Source organism: Phyllostomus discolor, chromosome 3 (assembly GCF_004126475.2).
Source record: "Phyllostomus discolor isolate MPI-MPIP mPhyDis1 chromosome 3, mPhyDis1.pri.v3, whole genome shotgun sequence".
NCBI lineage: Eukaryota > Metazoa > Chordata > Mammalia > Chiroptera > Phyllostomidae > Phyllostomus > Phyllostomus discolor.
This window is the reverse complement of record NC_040905.2, coordinates 195,106,565-195,122,845: the sequence shown is the minus strand read 5'-3', so window position 1 is coordinate 195,122,845 and position 16,281 is coordinate 195,106,565. Positions and strand designations below refer to the sequence as shown.

Here is a 16,281-nt window from a genome sequence, read left to right as displayed (position 1 = left end):
TCATGCTCCCCTCCTCTCTTACCCTACCTGACGCCGCTCTTCTACGGCTTTGATTATCTAGAATTATCAACCGGGTGGGCCACTTCTATTAAATCTTGGCCCAATGGCATAAAGCACAGAGATGGAAAAGGGGTGGATGTATGGCTTTTTCTCCCCTACGTTTTCATTCTCTTAGGAAAACAGAAGATGCGGAAGGCTTTGCCTGCCGGTCCCCCTGACGACCACTGGTCTCCCTTCTGGGATGCTGCCTTCCGATTGGCGGCAGGGTAACAGGGATGATGGGCGACACGTTTATATATCCCCAGGGCTACACCCAGGACAGTGCCTTTCATAGGGTAGCAGTCACATGTATGTTCATGAAACTGCATGATGGAGAGAGAACAAAGGTCCTTTCTGACATAGGGAACCCTGATCTTCTAGGCAACCTCTATACCTACTCTCTCCCAGTAGGCAACGGGTAGAAAGGGACAGCTACCCAGTGTGACACTGTGCTTCCTCTAGAGGGAACGGCAGTGCTGCTCTGTTCACTGGCTGAGTCGCAGTAACTCTCCCCCAAGTCTTCTTCATGCTATTCCTCGTGGAAACACCCAAGGAGACCAAAGATAAACCCAACATCTCAGTTCAAAGATGAAAACAAACTATGTAGCCTCACTCCTTCCTCACTGTACACCAGAAAGGTACGTTTGCTTCCTTTCGAATAAAACGTTCACCGGAGCCAGGCAATGCTGAAGCACTCAATCAAATTCCCCGAGTGGGAAATAACAGTTTGTGGCAGGCTAATGTACAATCATCATTGAGGGCAACAAAGGACTGACCAATTTTAAAAGAAAACATCTTTACTCAGCCAAGGTTGAACGGCCAGCCCAGGGCAGTATCTCAAATCAACTATACAGGTTTCCTGAACTAAACTGTCTGATGGGGCTGCTGTTATCAGACCTCCTCGTAGACAAAGCACAGCTGAACGTGTTTCGACCATGAGAAATATCCTTGGAGCAAACACCCCGAGTGTATCCACAAGCTGGTTCTTTTCTAGATTATAAAGGGTAATTGTTTACTTCTGAGAGCACAAATGTGCCCTCACACATTGTTTTTCAAATTATTTGAGTTAGCAGTAGTACAAGAGTGCAAGTGAGTTGTCCTTCTAGTTAAAACAAAGCTGTCTAAATCCCCGAAGAGAGTTTTCATTGAAAATTATCCTCGATGCAAGAGAATGAAAATAAAACAACAAACTCATATATAATAAACACTAAGAACACCTGGAAATATTTTGTTAAGCTGCCTTTGGGGATGAAAGCTCTTTTCCCAATCTGCTTTGAACATCATTTCTGAACAATGACCAAAAACAAAACAAAATTTAAAATTTGCAGATGCTAAATAAACCGTGATTTTTTAAAAGATAGACATTGATAGAGTTAGACAAATTCCCCATAGGAAAATAAAGACCGCCCCGGCAGGTGTGGCTCAGTGGATTGAGTGCTGGCCTGCAAACCGAAAGGGCACTGGTTCGAGTCCCAGTCAGGGCACGGGCCTGGTTGCAAGCCAAGGTCCCCAGATGGGGGAGTGTGAGAGGCAACTGACGGATGTCTCTCTCACACACTGATGTTTCTCTCCCTCTCTTTCTCCTTCCCTTTCCTTCTCTCTAAAATAAATAAAATCTTTAAAAAAAAGACCGATAGATGAAGTTCTCTTATATTTAGCAAGGAGTGACCAGTACCTCCTATGTGGTAGGCCTAAGCCATTGGAGCATTCTTCATCATGTCTTAGTACTCAAAAGAAGGTTCTTGTGTGGCCCATATAATGAAACACACATGCCTCCTGCCAGAAATACAAACTGTCTAAATCAGGGGTTGATAAAACAGCCCGCGCCTGAGCCAAATCTGGTTGCCACCAGTTCTTACAAATATGGTTTTATCAGAAAGTGGCCATGCCCATTCATTTACACATGGCCTAAGTCTGTTTTCAAGTTCCGACAGCCGAGATATCACAACAGAGACCATATGGCCTGCAAAGCCTAAAATATTTACTATCTGCTCTTTACAGAAAAGGTTACCGATGCCTGGTCTGTATTTAGACGTATCTGTGGGAGAACCCTGGGGTTTATTCAACATTTGCCCAAAGAGCTTTGGACCTCCCGGAACAGAGTGATGGAGCAGGCAGTGGAGCTCAGGAAGAGCCCTGAGCGGGAGTCAGAGCAGAGAGATGAATGCCCTGCCTCGCTGAGGATGGGTGGCCTAGCTTTGGCTGTTCACAGAACCGCCCTGAGCCTGGGGTTTCCCAGCTGTCAAACGGAGGAGCCAACACCGCACGAGATGTGAAAGCAACTTGGGTCACTGTAAAGCACCGCCTCAAAGAGAAGAGCCTGTTAACAATACTTATGAAAGCTAACAGGCAATGTGTGCTTAGGATATGCCGAGCATCATGCTAAGTGCTTTCTATGGGTTATCTCAACCACCCTGTTAGATGGGTACTATTACCATCCTCCTTTTACAGATAAAGGAACCAAGGCTCAGAGAGGTTAAGGGATTTGCCCAGTGTCACACAGCAAAGTAAGCGGTGAAGCTGAGACTCAGACCTAAGAGTGTCAGATTCCAGGGCTTATGCTATTTACTACGAAGAGCACCGATTCCCAAAACTGGCCCAATGAGTGGTTATCTACCAAATCTACCCATTTCCTTTCACAAAGGCCTGTTGGGACAATGGGCCTGTTTCTGAGACCAGCACTGGGCCTGGCACTGGGGTGGTGCGGTCTGTGTGACAGTCCCACTCATACGCTCGAAGTTAAGAACTGCCCATAAAATAAACATTAAAGCTTTATCTACACGGGCAGTGAAAGGGAGCCCCAAGCAATGATACAGTCATCTTACCTTGGCGAGTGTCAGGATCGATTTCAAATTAATAAGTAACCCACAAAAACTGGCTCTCCTACACACTCTACAGAGACAGCCTCGACTATCTTGTCTTCTCTATACTTCCAGCCCTTATGAGTGCAAAAGTTGGGACGCAGCGCTTTTTAATGTTATTTTTTTCAATCCTCACCTAAGCATATGATTTTATTGATTTTTAGAGAAAGGAATGGGGAGAAGTGGAGAGAGAGAGAGGGAAACATCAATTGGTTGCCTCCCATACACACCCGGAACGGGGGACCAGAGGACCAGGGATCGAACCTGCACGTTAAGTATGTGCCCTGACTGGGAATCGAACCTGCAAACTTTTGGTGCAGGAGACAACACTCTAACTAGCTGAGTGACCTGGCCAGGGAGGGACCTTGCATTTTTGCTTAAAGAAAGCACATCTAAAATACAAATACCAGAAAAAACTTTATAGGAACAACAAAGAATACAGCTATAGGTCTTCATTTTATATTCCTGTCTTTCAAAAATGGACCTGAATTTGGCAACTGGTGAAATTTTATTACTGCCAGTTTGACCCTTCCAAAAGCAATTTGGAAATACGCCTCACGCATCTTTATAGCCCTGCCAATTTATACAGTATTTTCATTCCCAGGACCTGTTAAGTGGAAATACTCAGGGATGCTTATAAAAACATAAGGGTTAGCATGTTCACAGCAATATTATTTATAAAGGTAAACATCTGGAAGCCACCAAACCACTCAACATAAACCATTATGTAAGTAAATCTCAGTGGGACATTTTGTGGCTATTAATGACCATGTGTCAAAAACAGGCTAACCTGCGTGGAGAGATGTTGCCGGGACTCCTCACTAATGTCAATGGCAAGTAACAGGTGGAGGGACTGTCCCAGACTAAAGGGGGCTAAAGAGACATGACATCTAATGACCCTGGATTCGATCCCAGTTTGGGAATTTGAAAAATTGCTATAGAGGGTATTTGGGGAAAAACTGGCAAAATTTGAAAATGGAGTTTATATTAGATATTAGTACTGTGTCAGTGTCAACTTTCCTGATTTTTAAAACTTGACCATGACTGTATAAAGTAACATAAAGGCGCAGGATGCCTGCAACTTGTTTTAACTGGTTCATAAAAATATTGGTGTGGTTCAGTTGGATGGGTGTTATCCCACAAAGTGAAAGGTCACCACCGATTCAATTCCCGGTCAGGGCATGTGCCTGGGTTGTGGGTTCGGTCCCGGTCAGGGCACCTGCGAGAGGCAACCAATTGCTGTTTCTCCTTCACACTGATGTTTCTCTCCCTCTATTTTTCCCTCCCTTCCCCTCCCTCTTAAAAAGAAGGCAATAAAAAATCATATGTATTAATGTATATAATATGCCTACATTATGTATGAATTAATATACTATATATGAATATGAATATGAAGAGACAAAAAACAACTATGGGAAATGTTAATAATCAGTGAAGAGAACACACAAATCTTTTCTACTATTTTTGCATCCCTTTTGTTCATAAGCTTAAAATTATATTAAAATGAAAAGCTAAAAACAAAAATCTGAAATTTTGTTACATGGGAAAATGCTTGTGTTATAACAAAACGAGTTACAACATTAGGATACAAACTATACACTCAAGCATGCTGCCTAAAAAAATGGGAGCAATTTAAAACTACCTGTTAGAGAGAAATAAGCCCAAATGTCACCTGTGACATGTCATTTCTGAGTGGTGAGATTCTATTTGCACTTTATTTTTAAAATTCTTTTTATATCTTTTGTGTATCTACAGTGTTTATAGTAAATATGGAGCATGGTCACAATCAGGAAAGAATGAAATATCATAGGAAAAAAATACACATTTTTATGAACCACATAAACATCTGATTGTCTTTCAAAACTTATGCACTAGCTTCCTACTCCGTGTCAGAGGAATTTGAAGATAAGGCATCTGAGCCCGAAAGAGACTACATCCTGTGCACGGCAGCAACACCACACTGGTACATTTCACTGCATAGTTGAAATTACTTCCCACTCAAACCTCAGAAGAGCAAGGGCAGACTACAGGACTGGCGCATGAAAACGCTGGTACTCCAGGCTGCAGCTAGAATTTTCTCGGGGTGGTCAAACTGACAGCAGGAATAATCGTGCCCATATTAAAGAATATACCCTTCTAATGTGTCTCTTAGAATAATGTGGTTTACCTATTTTCAGTCCTAAAACTTAAAATACTACATGCTATCTGTGTGTGTATGATTTTTTTTAAAAAACACTGGAGTCAGTGGCAGACATAATGCCCCATGATCTCTAATGTTTCATGCACATTTCCTAAAAAAACAAGGACAGTTTCGTGCCTAAGCACAGTATCGCCTCAAAACCATGCCGTTAACACCGACAGAATCCTGCCATCCAAACTACACACACACCCCATTCAACTGTTAACAGTTGCTCCAATGATGTTCTTCCCCACAAAAGGGTCCAATCCAGGGCCCCATGTAGCAATTAATTCTCATGTCTCTTCAGAACCCTTCGACTTGGAGCACTTTCTTGGTCTTTCATGGTTTTGACACTTTTAAAGATCACTGACTGGTTATTCTGTTCAACACTATCCAATTTGGGGCTATCTGCTATGTTCTCGTGGTGGAAGCCAAGTTATGCATTTCGTAGGAATGTCCCATGCTGTGTTTTTCTCTTCGTCTCAGTGTCAACTTGTCCAATTATTGATGGCTTTAACTTTGAATATTTGACTAGGGTGGTATCTACCCTGTTCCTCCTCTGTAGAGTTACTATGTTCCCTTTGCCATGAATACATATTTTGTGGGGAGATATATGAACCTATAGAAAACCCTGATGGGACAGTGTAACAGTTAAAAATGCTATACTAAGTAGCAATAAACTTCCTCCAGGAAAAATAAAAATCTACCACATCCTCATAATGTATTTGCTAGTTACATTTAAGAAATACAGTACCCCTAAAAAAGATTTTTCAGAAGTAAGATTTTTGGGTAAGGCGCAGGGGGCGGGATTTCTCAAAATAGAGACACTGCAATTTCTCAAAAGCAAAATGTACGTTTCTCTGCACGTGTTACAGAAGGAGGTGCCACCTATAACCCCTGGGGAAACTCAGAAAAAGAAATATTATTTGATCTCTAGTTATATTCTTGGAGCTGGCATCTGAAATACATTCTTGACTCACCTGAACTTTGTTCCTTTTTCCCCCCTTGTTTGTTCTTTTAACAAAAGCCTTTTAACTGAGATAAAACAAGCTAGGCGAACACTGACACGAGTGTCACATACCAAGTGGGTCCATGCAGAACGTCCTGGAAAAGCCAGCCCCGCCTTGGCACTCCTTAGCCCGGGTCATAAGGCTCACTGCAAGTACTCCAGCTGAGAAGATTTCCAGAAACTCCCATGGGGGCACAGCCTGAGTCTCTTTACTTAAGCATTTCTCCCCCCAAAGCTCTGTGTTTATCTAAAAACACAAGACCAGTGATGACGCACTCTTGCTCGGAACGGAGAACCTGTCATGAGATGAACTGGCAGATAGCAGGTTCAGGGCTCACTCTGTGCTTTAGAATTTATGATGAGGTTATGAAAAAGACCGACGCAGAATCCATTGTAATTTTCCCTTCTCGTCACCGGCAAACACCACGGTAGAGATCTCTCCTACGGCAACACTTCACAGTTTGGGTTTGTTGCTGTGTGAATTCCTAGGCCCGACTGAAGATTCTAAAAATAAACAGTAATGCATTTCTACTCTTTCTCATTGCCTGAGATTTTCTTTTTTTTTTTTAAATAAAACGGTCTCTTTAGAGAATCGAACTGGAGTTGCCATGCAGAGTTAAAGCAGGGAAGGGGAGGGGAAAGCCAGCCGGGTGTGCCAGAGAAGAGTCATTTGGGGTGGCAGATCCAGGGGGACCCGGGGCAGAACTCTGCAGACGGGGAAGTGAATGGAGCAAGTCTGGGAGACGAGAGCAGAGTACCTGTACGAGAGTCAGTTATTCAGACAGTCCCCTGCGATCTGGCTGCTCCCCAAGGTGGGGGATCTGGGCAGGCTGGCAGCATTTGAAGGACCAGAAGAATCCCATGGACACATCGTGCCTTTCAGTGGTTCATGTACCTCTAGAGAAGTTAGGCTTTTTACAAACACTGCTCTCCCAATCAAGGCATTCCTCCTGCACGGAAGGGTGAGTGTCCTAACTCCAGACCTTGTGCAAGCCAATGTCTTCTCCGTCCCCACGCCCATCCCTTCATGTCGTCTGCAGATGCTGGAGGACACAGGGATGGGTCATGTCTCTCGGGTCCACCCTCAGTTTTTCTTCCCTGTCCACAAATGACACCACAGGCAAATTCTATCGACTGCACTGTTGTGGAAAGAGCCAAGGTCAACGGCAGGTAGTTTTGGGAAACCTCGGATGGATCCGGGATCACCTCACTCCACTTGGCCACTTGCCAGGTGAGACACGGAGCTGACAGTGTGGGCCCAGCACCCCATGCCACAGTGGGCAGTCTGGCCTCAGGGTGTTCTGAGAGGTTATTTCTGCCCCCCTGGCCTGCGCTTAGCATGCCCCCATCCTTCCTGAGGGGGCAGGATGCCCTGTGTTAGGAGGAGCCCTGCCTCTGAGCCAGCAGCCCGCTCTGGCTAGACATACCATCCTGTCTCTGTGCTGGCTGGACATACCATCCCATCTTTCTTACGTGCCACTGCAGCTGATGGGTTAGTTACTAAGACTACAAGGTGCAAGAATTCACTTGATAAATTCCCAGAACTTAAGGTAAATGCCAGATCCTGAAAGGCGGCCGTGGAATCCGGCTCCCACAGAGGAGAGGAGGACAAAAGAGGAAGGATGGAAAGCGAGCCAGGCAGGGGCCACAGGAAAGGTCACGGAAGAATAAACCTGCCTCTTCCTTGTGGTCCCGCTGCTATCGCCCTCCGAGGCTCACTGGCCTTGGGACCACCAGAAGTGCCTCCCAATCCGTCAGCCAGCGCCACCACCTGGGAAATCTTACTAAGTGACTCAACTTTAGGAAAATGTTTTCTTTCTGCCTTAGAGCTGGTTTTAACAGGGCATCTAAACACACAGTACCTGCCCATCTCACATCACAGTATTACTGAGAGTCGCCACCACGTGGAAGGGGTGAAATTTATTTCTCCCATGTTCCCATTTGCTCTACTTCCCGTTTTTATCTAGATCGCAAGGCTAGTAAGAAGCCTAGTAATAAAACTACGCAGACCAGTGAAACAGATGACACACACCTGCAGTGTTAAGGAAACAAGAGAAATCCTGAAAATGTACGCGGAGAGATGTATATTACCACTAGGCATAAGCAGTCGAAGTGATTGAATGAGTGCAGTTTTCCATAAATGCCATCTTCCTTTTTCTTAATCACTGAAAAGATAATAAACGAAAAGGCGTAGCTTGTCACTTCTGAGAACAGAAAACAGAGTGGAGTCCTATGAAAGACGACGGAGATTCAGGACTGTCTCATTGTCTCTTCTTTCTCACCCCCCACCCCCGACCCCGCCTCTGCCCCTGTCAACAGTCTGCTTCACTGTTTAAGAACCCACATCGTATTGAGGGTGGGCTGAGAACCAAAGTATCGCAGGTTCGATTCCCAGTCAGGGCACATGCCTGGGTTGCAGGCCATGGCCCCCAGCAACCGCACATTGATGTTTCTCTCTCTCTCTCTCTCTCTCTCTCCCCCTCCCTTCCCTCTCTAAAAATAAATAAATAAAAAATCTTAAAAAAAAAAAAAAGAATCCACATTTTACCAATAGGCTCAAGCAACAGATTTCTCTGGGTGTAGTGTTACATGGGTTGAGGGGGAAATTTTTGAGAGGGGAAAAAATGGGAAAATACAGTAAAATTAATGAATAACATCAACTAACTTTAACGCACCCTTCCCTGTTTCCCTGATGCTCACTGTCTGCACTATCTGTAAATAGACAGACAGTGGTGAGAAAATCACAAATAAACAATTATTTTACTCAGAATGATCTTCTAGAGCTTGTAGATCATAAACAAGTCACGTGAAGCCCAAGGTCCAACACGTAGTTAATAACACAGGGATGCCCAGAACACAGGTACCCCAAAAGTCACCCTCCAAATCACTCAGTAACACTATTTCAGTATAAAGGAATTATATAAATACAGCTTTAGCCAAAATTTACCCAAGAAAAAACTATGACTGCTAAAAGTCCTGAAAAGATACCCATTTTCTATGCATCAGTGAGGTAAGGCAGTTATTACACAGAGAAGCTTCTAACCTAAAAAGATTTGATCTTCAATGAAAGAAAACCGGAAAAAGGAGGGGTTACAGACGACCTGTCTCCACCCAGGTGAGCGCTAAGAGTGACGGTGAACAGAGCCGTGAACCGTCAGAGCTGTCAAAACGTCAAAACGATGGCCCGGAGGGGTGGTGAGGGGCGGTGAGGGGCGGTGGGCAACCGAGGAAGTAGGAAGCTCCCAAAGCTAGAGAAGACCTGCAGACACCTAAGAACATGCGAAGTCCTACTTGTGTTCCTCATTTGCCTGAGAAAAGAAACAGACATGTGGTAGCTAACTGTAATATCCGTAAACATTATGTTTTGAGCCTGTATTACAGCTCAAGGAGTTTTACTCTTTACTCAGTGCCTATTGGGCTCTTTAAATATTAGGGTGCCCCACAGGGAAGTCCCACTATTTGACCATTTTAATGTATAAGAATGGCAACGTCAGCTGCATTCTACCTAACTCATTCTCTCTCAGTGCTAATTCTTACTTTGCGAGATGGGGAGTGTTATTCCCATTCACAGACGAAGAAAGAGACGCAAAGAGGAAGGACGAGTGGCACGATGTCTCGGAGGAACTGAGAAGCGCCACGTTCCGGCGCCCGGGACAAGGAGCCTCCCTCACAGCAGTGTGCCCTGCGGTCCTCCGGGTTCGTTCTGGCTGCCAAACTGTGTGTAGCAGAATACAGACCTGACGCCATCACATTTAGACTATTCAGTTTATTTTAAATGGAAATATATGACATGTAACCTTGTGTAAACTGGAGATGTCCAGCATGTAAACTTGATCCATATATATATATATATATATATATATATATATATATATATAGAATACTACAATAATTACCACCTCTATCACATTACTTTTAATGATTGGAATCGCCTATTAACTTTTGAGATATATTTCATACCACCAGCCAGGTTATCACATTGACCAAACTACTTAATTGCACTCGTCTTAAGACTTCTGGTCTGTAAGAACAAGAGGATTGGACTAAAGATCCTTTATTAATTTATTTAAGTCTGAATAATTATGAATATAATAAATGAAAGTTTTAGCTTTTATAAATGATTATTTAAAAAATTATCACTGTTCTTTGGAAATTAGCCAGCCAACATAGAAAAGTTGACAGGAGAGAAAGTCTTTCTAGACTTCCCCTTCTCCTCTAACTCTGGTGGTCCGTATCCTTCTGGAATATTGCCAGATCCCAGTGTGTGACCTTGAGCCATTCCCTTAGCCTCGGAGACTCAGTTTCTTTGTGTGCAAAACGGACAAGAGGTGATGTCAGCTCAGCCTCCTCCCAGGGGAAGATGAACGTATTCAGGTAGGCGAAACTGTGCCTGTAATGGGTTTTGCGTGAGGCTGTTAGGACCGCTTCACTCGTGATCACGTGTTTCCCTCTCTGGCGTGTGCCGGAATACCCACCAGGTGGGGATGCCTGCCAACCCTCCTCCTCCCAGGGGTGTCACCATTAATTAGCAAGCAGCCTCCCTCCATGAGTCTGGACAACAAAGGCTGGGCACCCTTGAGCTAATCGAGTGGCTTTAGAAAAATGGAAATAGCCATCAGATGATGATTCAACCAAAATAAAAATTCTTATAAAACCACCTGTGAATCATGTTTGAAGCAGTCCCGACGAATGGGACCAGGCGGAAACTGGTCTGCATGAGCGAGCCTGAGGAGTCACTTCACTGCAATCTCACCCTCGCCTCACGTGTCCTAAGACGCAGGTTCCGTGGGGCGGATGGACGGCTGGAAGCCGTCATTTCCTCAGTGCCTCCTGGTCACCCCGTGGTTTTAGGATCAATAAGCCAATGCATACTGTGTCCCCAAGCGTACGGAAAGGTTTACGTGAACCACATGAATAAGTTGCAAGAATGACCTGCAGTGGATTTTAAATGCTAAAAATGCACTTGTCTCATGATCAAGGGGTACTTCCCTTCTGTTTCCAAGACAAACAAATGTTTTGAAGTCAACCAAGAGGCAAACACAAATGATACCAGTAGCTTTCAAAACACACTTGAACACACGTCAACTCATTTCTTCCTGATTGGTCAGGGGAAGGAAATATGTATTTATTCAAAACTCCATTACTGGAAATGGGCCGGCCACTTTGGATTCGTTGCTGCATTTAATCCTTACCAGCAACAGTCAGTCCTAGGTGCTCTTCACCCCATTTTGCAGTTAGCAAAACCAAGGCTTTGGGAAGCAGAATAACTGGGTTAGGTCATTCTGAGTTTCCCCACCTTTTTAGGGCTCTTTCCCTACAGCCTAGAACTCTGTAACCTTTGACCTTAGCGAATTTGTGGATTCCTGTATGGCTTTAGAAAATGTAAAACGCGTTGCAAGTCCAGCCAACTGGACACTGAAAAATGTCCACCTCCTTCCTCAACTACATTCTTGCTTCCATACTGTTGGGGGGCAGCCCCACGCTCTGCCAACTGGGGCTAATTATTTCCGGCACCTTTGTCATGCAGAAGTGAGACAACAGAAAGAGGAGCTGCTGTCATAATTTAAGAAGAGTTCCAACCCTGCCCACCCTGAGAACACTCAGACCCACCACCACAGCAGCTGGAGCAGGGGCCCCCACACCGAACCCCTTGTTAGCACGAGGGGTGGCCCAGCCCACCGCAATGCCCTTCACTCAGGAACTGCACCGCCACCCACAGCCCTAATTTTCACATGACTCAGCTGCCCCCTTAAAGGGGACAGAGGTCTCATCAGGAAAACAGAGAAAGAACAAAATAACAAAATTAGCCAAGCGAGATCTGCTGGAGACTTTGTCCTACTTAACCATTCCATCATGCCAGTTTATTTGAGCAAAATAGACAACCCCGAAGGATTATCCAGTCCATGAAATTTTATCTGCCTCAAGTTCTACTGATACTCAAGATTATGGTCTTAAAAAAAAAAAAGTTTCCCAATCTGGGAAATTCTCACTTGCTAAAAGCCACAGAAGTATTTCCAACACTGCTCTCAAGAGATTTTGGCAAAAAATAAAAATCAAAATTTAAACAGAGAAAATAAAACTCCAAGGTCTGTTTTCACTTTTAATGACAAATATGAAAATAAATTTCAAGGCATGCAACAGACTTTTCCCCCCACCCCAGCAGACTGAGCAATTGTCAACATAAAAAAAACTCTTGATCAGAAACGCTAATAGGAAGATCACAACAAACCTTGAGTTAACCAAAGCAAAATCCCCAAGCCAGCAAATTAAAATGCAGACCATTGAGCTTTAAAACAGCACTTGGGGGAAATCTTCCTTAATACTAGTAAACAAACATACAAAGCAATATGCCAAGGAAATGGAGACCTTGGTATTTTTTCTCTCTCACAATATTAGTTTACAGCTTAGCAACGGGCTAGGGTGGAGGAGGAAATTCCTCTGTTCACACCCACCCCCCTCAAAGGCCTATGTTTTTAAAGGACTGTGTACAATGCACTTAGAAAAAAATCTATTGTTGGTTCCAGGGAGACTCAGATGTTTTTTCTCCTCGCTAATAATGGATTCGATTGCCTTGAAGTCGATGAACTCACGGGTAGGAAATACCAGGCAGACAAACAGGAACAGAGTAAGAAATGCACCAGCAGCCAGAGGCTGTGTCTTAGACCTACGTTCTTTCGGGCATCCTTTCACAGAAAGATATTTCACTTTATTTTTAACTTTAAAATGTCTCCATACGTGTTACTAGGAAAACAAACGTAGTTCAATGTTGACATTAAACTCCTCTAAATATGAAATCTCTCATTGAGAGAGCAGCCATGCCCGCACTATTCACACAGGCAGTGGCATCAGCCCTACAGTCACCAAGAGGCTTGAACCCGTGACCTACTCTCCCCATCTGCTGGGAGGTAGAGAAAGCCAACTCCCTGCCTGCGGGGTGAAGGTTATCTACCAACCGTCATGTTCCTTCCTCATTCTGCTTCTCTCCAATGATAAGAAAGCCAAGCCATATTGGTGTTTATTGTCAATTATCTGCCAAGAACACATGAAGAACTTTCTTCTCTCTACCGGTTAACATGAGAGTCTCTCACATAGGTTGCTGGGACTAGAATCTTAAAAGATCAAGTAGGAAAGGCAGGATAGGAACCATAATTACTTCCAAAACTGTGACAAATACAGAAACGAATGTTTATGGTCCTATGAAGAGGACTAGAGCCCCGGCTGGTGTGGCTCAGTGGATTGCACCCGCCTGCGAACCAAAGGGTCGCCAGTTTGATTCCCCATCACGGCACATGCCTGGGTTGCGAGGCAACCACAAACCGATGTTTCTCTATCTCTCTTTCTCCCTCCCTCCCCCTCTCTAAAAATAAATGAGATCTAAAAAAAAAAAAAAAAGGACAAGAATAGTAGCCAAACTGCCTGACATTTAGGGTAATATGTTGCTGCTTCTATGTTTTCATACAGAATGCTAACCCTGTGCCAGGCTCTGTGTAGCGAGTCTCTTTCTACATTTTCTCATTCAATTCTCCCAACAAGTCTATGAGGAAAGTACTAGTACCCCCATTTTACAGATGAGGAAACCAAATCTTGACAAAGGTTTAAAGATTCACCCACCATGACATGGGAAGTAAGTGACAATGCCAGCATTTGAACTTGGGCCGCCTGATGCTGGAACCCACACCCTAGCATAAACTCTCTCCAAGTCACCCCTTTGGCAAAACCACCCATCCATGCTCTAGTGACTCGTCTTCCTCGGATGTCTCCTACTACACAATGCTTGCACTGTGATTCACTTCTTCCTGTATCTGTGCTTTGGCACTTGCTAGAGGCCGTGAACTCCTTCAAGGCATCCTGTGGATCCTGTGGATCCCCTGAGGCCCTCCCAGATGGACCATACCTCTCGGAAACAAGGGGAGGATCAAAGGTGGAAGCCACCCGGTGTCCATTGAAGCATGGACAGACGAACAAAATGTGGTACATACATACAAGGGAATGTTATTCATAAATATTTTTAAAAAAGGAAATTTCCACACAGATGAACCTTGAAAACAGCATCCTAAATGAGATAGCCGATCAAAAAAAAAGAAAAAGACAAATACTGTAATTCCAGTTATAGGAGGAACCCAGAGCAGCCAAACTCATAGAGACAGAAATAGCATGGTGGTTGCCAGGGGGCAGGAGGGTAAAATGGGGAAGTTGCCGTAGAGTGGATGCAGTTTCAGTGTGGCGAGATGAAACGGTTCTGCGGGCGGCCGGCGGTGACGGTATCACGACATGTGAGTGTACTTAATGCCACGAAACTGTACATTTAAAAATAGTTCAGAAAAAAAAGAAAAATAAATAAATGGTTCGGATGGTGAATTTTATGTTACATGCATTCTACCACAATTACATTCAAAACCAACGCACCCGGGCAGGAACTAGGAGGAGTGGCCGCCGCAGCAACGCCTCCGCACCGCGTGGGGCGGGCAGGCAGAAGTCACACGGCTGTCGTGGTATCAGAAGGAACCTTGGGAGCTGGCCCTGCACCAGAAAGTCACCCGGCGGGGGAGGCACCAGAGCCTGGTGGCAGGACTGCCACCGCTGTATTTCCACAGCCTTGCAACCTCAGGCTCACTCTCTGAGCATGCGCTCTGTGACTGCCACGGAAGCACGAGGAGGCAGCGATCTCCCAGAAAGTGTGTCTTTGAGACGGGGACAGGCACCTGGTCCTGACTCAGAGGCTGGGTCGGTGCAGGGCCCCACGTCTCTCTGGCATTCGGACGCCAGAGGACAAGTCTAGGCATCCATCATTTCCCCTTGTCGCAGGGCCAGCGTGGGGGGGGAAGAGAGGGGGAGGACAGCCCTGCGGCCTCCAGTGAGAGCACCATTGCCCCCCGGGCTTGTCCCGCTGACGGCTCTTCAGGGGAATGGACCACTTGGACCCTCAAACACTCCCTGGGCCAATTCATGGCTGGGCGTCTGGGGCCCACGGTATTTAAGGCTCAGGCTGGGCTCAGAGGTAAGACAAGACCCAGCACGTCCCAGGGAAGATGTCCTTGGCCTTTCAGAATAGTTTTCATGAACATGTTTTTTATCCTTATAATTATTTACTTCTCATTTATGTCATTTGGATATTATCTTTTTGCTATTTTGAATTCAAGTCAAAGTCTGTACAAAGGACATACAATTTTTGCATTGATGGCATTAGTTTTTTATTGTGTAAAATATACATCATATTTATTAGCATTTTAATCATTTCAAAGTGCACAGTTCCCTGGCACTAAGCACATTCACACTGTGCTACCATCGCCACCATCCATACACATAACTCTTTTCATTTTGCACAACTGAAACCTCGGACCCGCTGAACACTAACTCCCCACTCCCCTCTCCTGCCAGCACCTGGCAACCACCGTCCAGCTCCACAAACATCTTTTGAGATCTTAATAAACGTCTTCTCCTTGCTTTTTCTCCTCCTTAGGTAGCCAGCCAAGCTTTTCATTTCAATGCTTGCTTGGGGATCTGGGGTCAAGGGGTCAAGGTACTTCCTGGCTTGTGCAAAAATCTAAGCTACCAATTAGATTATGCGAGGTGGTTTAGAAAGAGTCCTTTCTCCCTGTACCCTGGGTGTTTTGCCCTACTCCCTGGGAGCTCCTAGGGGAACTGGCAAGACTGTAGAGAGGAGAGATTCCAGGTTCCACGCTTCCAGACTTGCCAAGGATTCCGTGCTCCAGCTCCTGCCTGCAAAGACTCGCAGAGAGCCTCAACCTTGGCCGTGTGGACAGAAACAGTCAAAGCCACGTGGACATGTGAGTGGACAGCACAGCTAACCCCAGTACAGAGGTGTTTGTGGATGACCCGCCTTCCCACAACCTGGCACCTTCTCAAACTTTGGATCTTGGATGCAATCCGTCACAAGGTGAATGTGTTCCAAAAATAACTAAGGTTCAATTTTCTGTTAGCTGAATAGGTTGAAGGCTTGGAGGCAAAAATTAAGTTAATTCGTGTAAGTTTTAAAATGCCGTCTTTTTGCAAGCCTTTGCTTACGATCTGAGATTTATACCCTCCAGAGTAGTCAAAGCTGAGGCCAAGCGCAGCTTATATTAAGCACTAAGAAGGCAGAATAGGAGGGTAATGATTAAGAGATTATCTATAAAAGCAAGACTACAGGAATTCAAATCCTGGCTTTGCCACTAGCTATGTGCCCTTGACCA

The 16,281-nt window shown here is 44.9% G+C and overlaps 1 protein-coding gene across 9 annotated transcripts in view; it reads right to left on the bottom strand.

The window, feature by feature from the left end:
- The window catches only part of PALM2AKAP2 (PALM2 and AKAP2 fusion), a 411,865-nt gene that overhangs the window by 77,219 nt on the left and 318,365 nt on the right, over window positions 1-16,281 (bottom strand). The window contains exon 1 of one of the 9 annotated variants that reach the window (XM_036022039.1): window positions 6,161-6,224. The exons of the other annotated variants lie outside the window; for them this stretch is intronic. The gene's annotated coding sequence lies outside the window, so the exon portion shown is untranslated. Of the gene's footprint in view, window positions 1-6,160; window positions 6,225-16,281 lie in introns of those variants that run through there. 9 annotated transcript variants of the gene reach the window in all.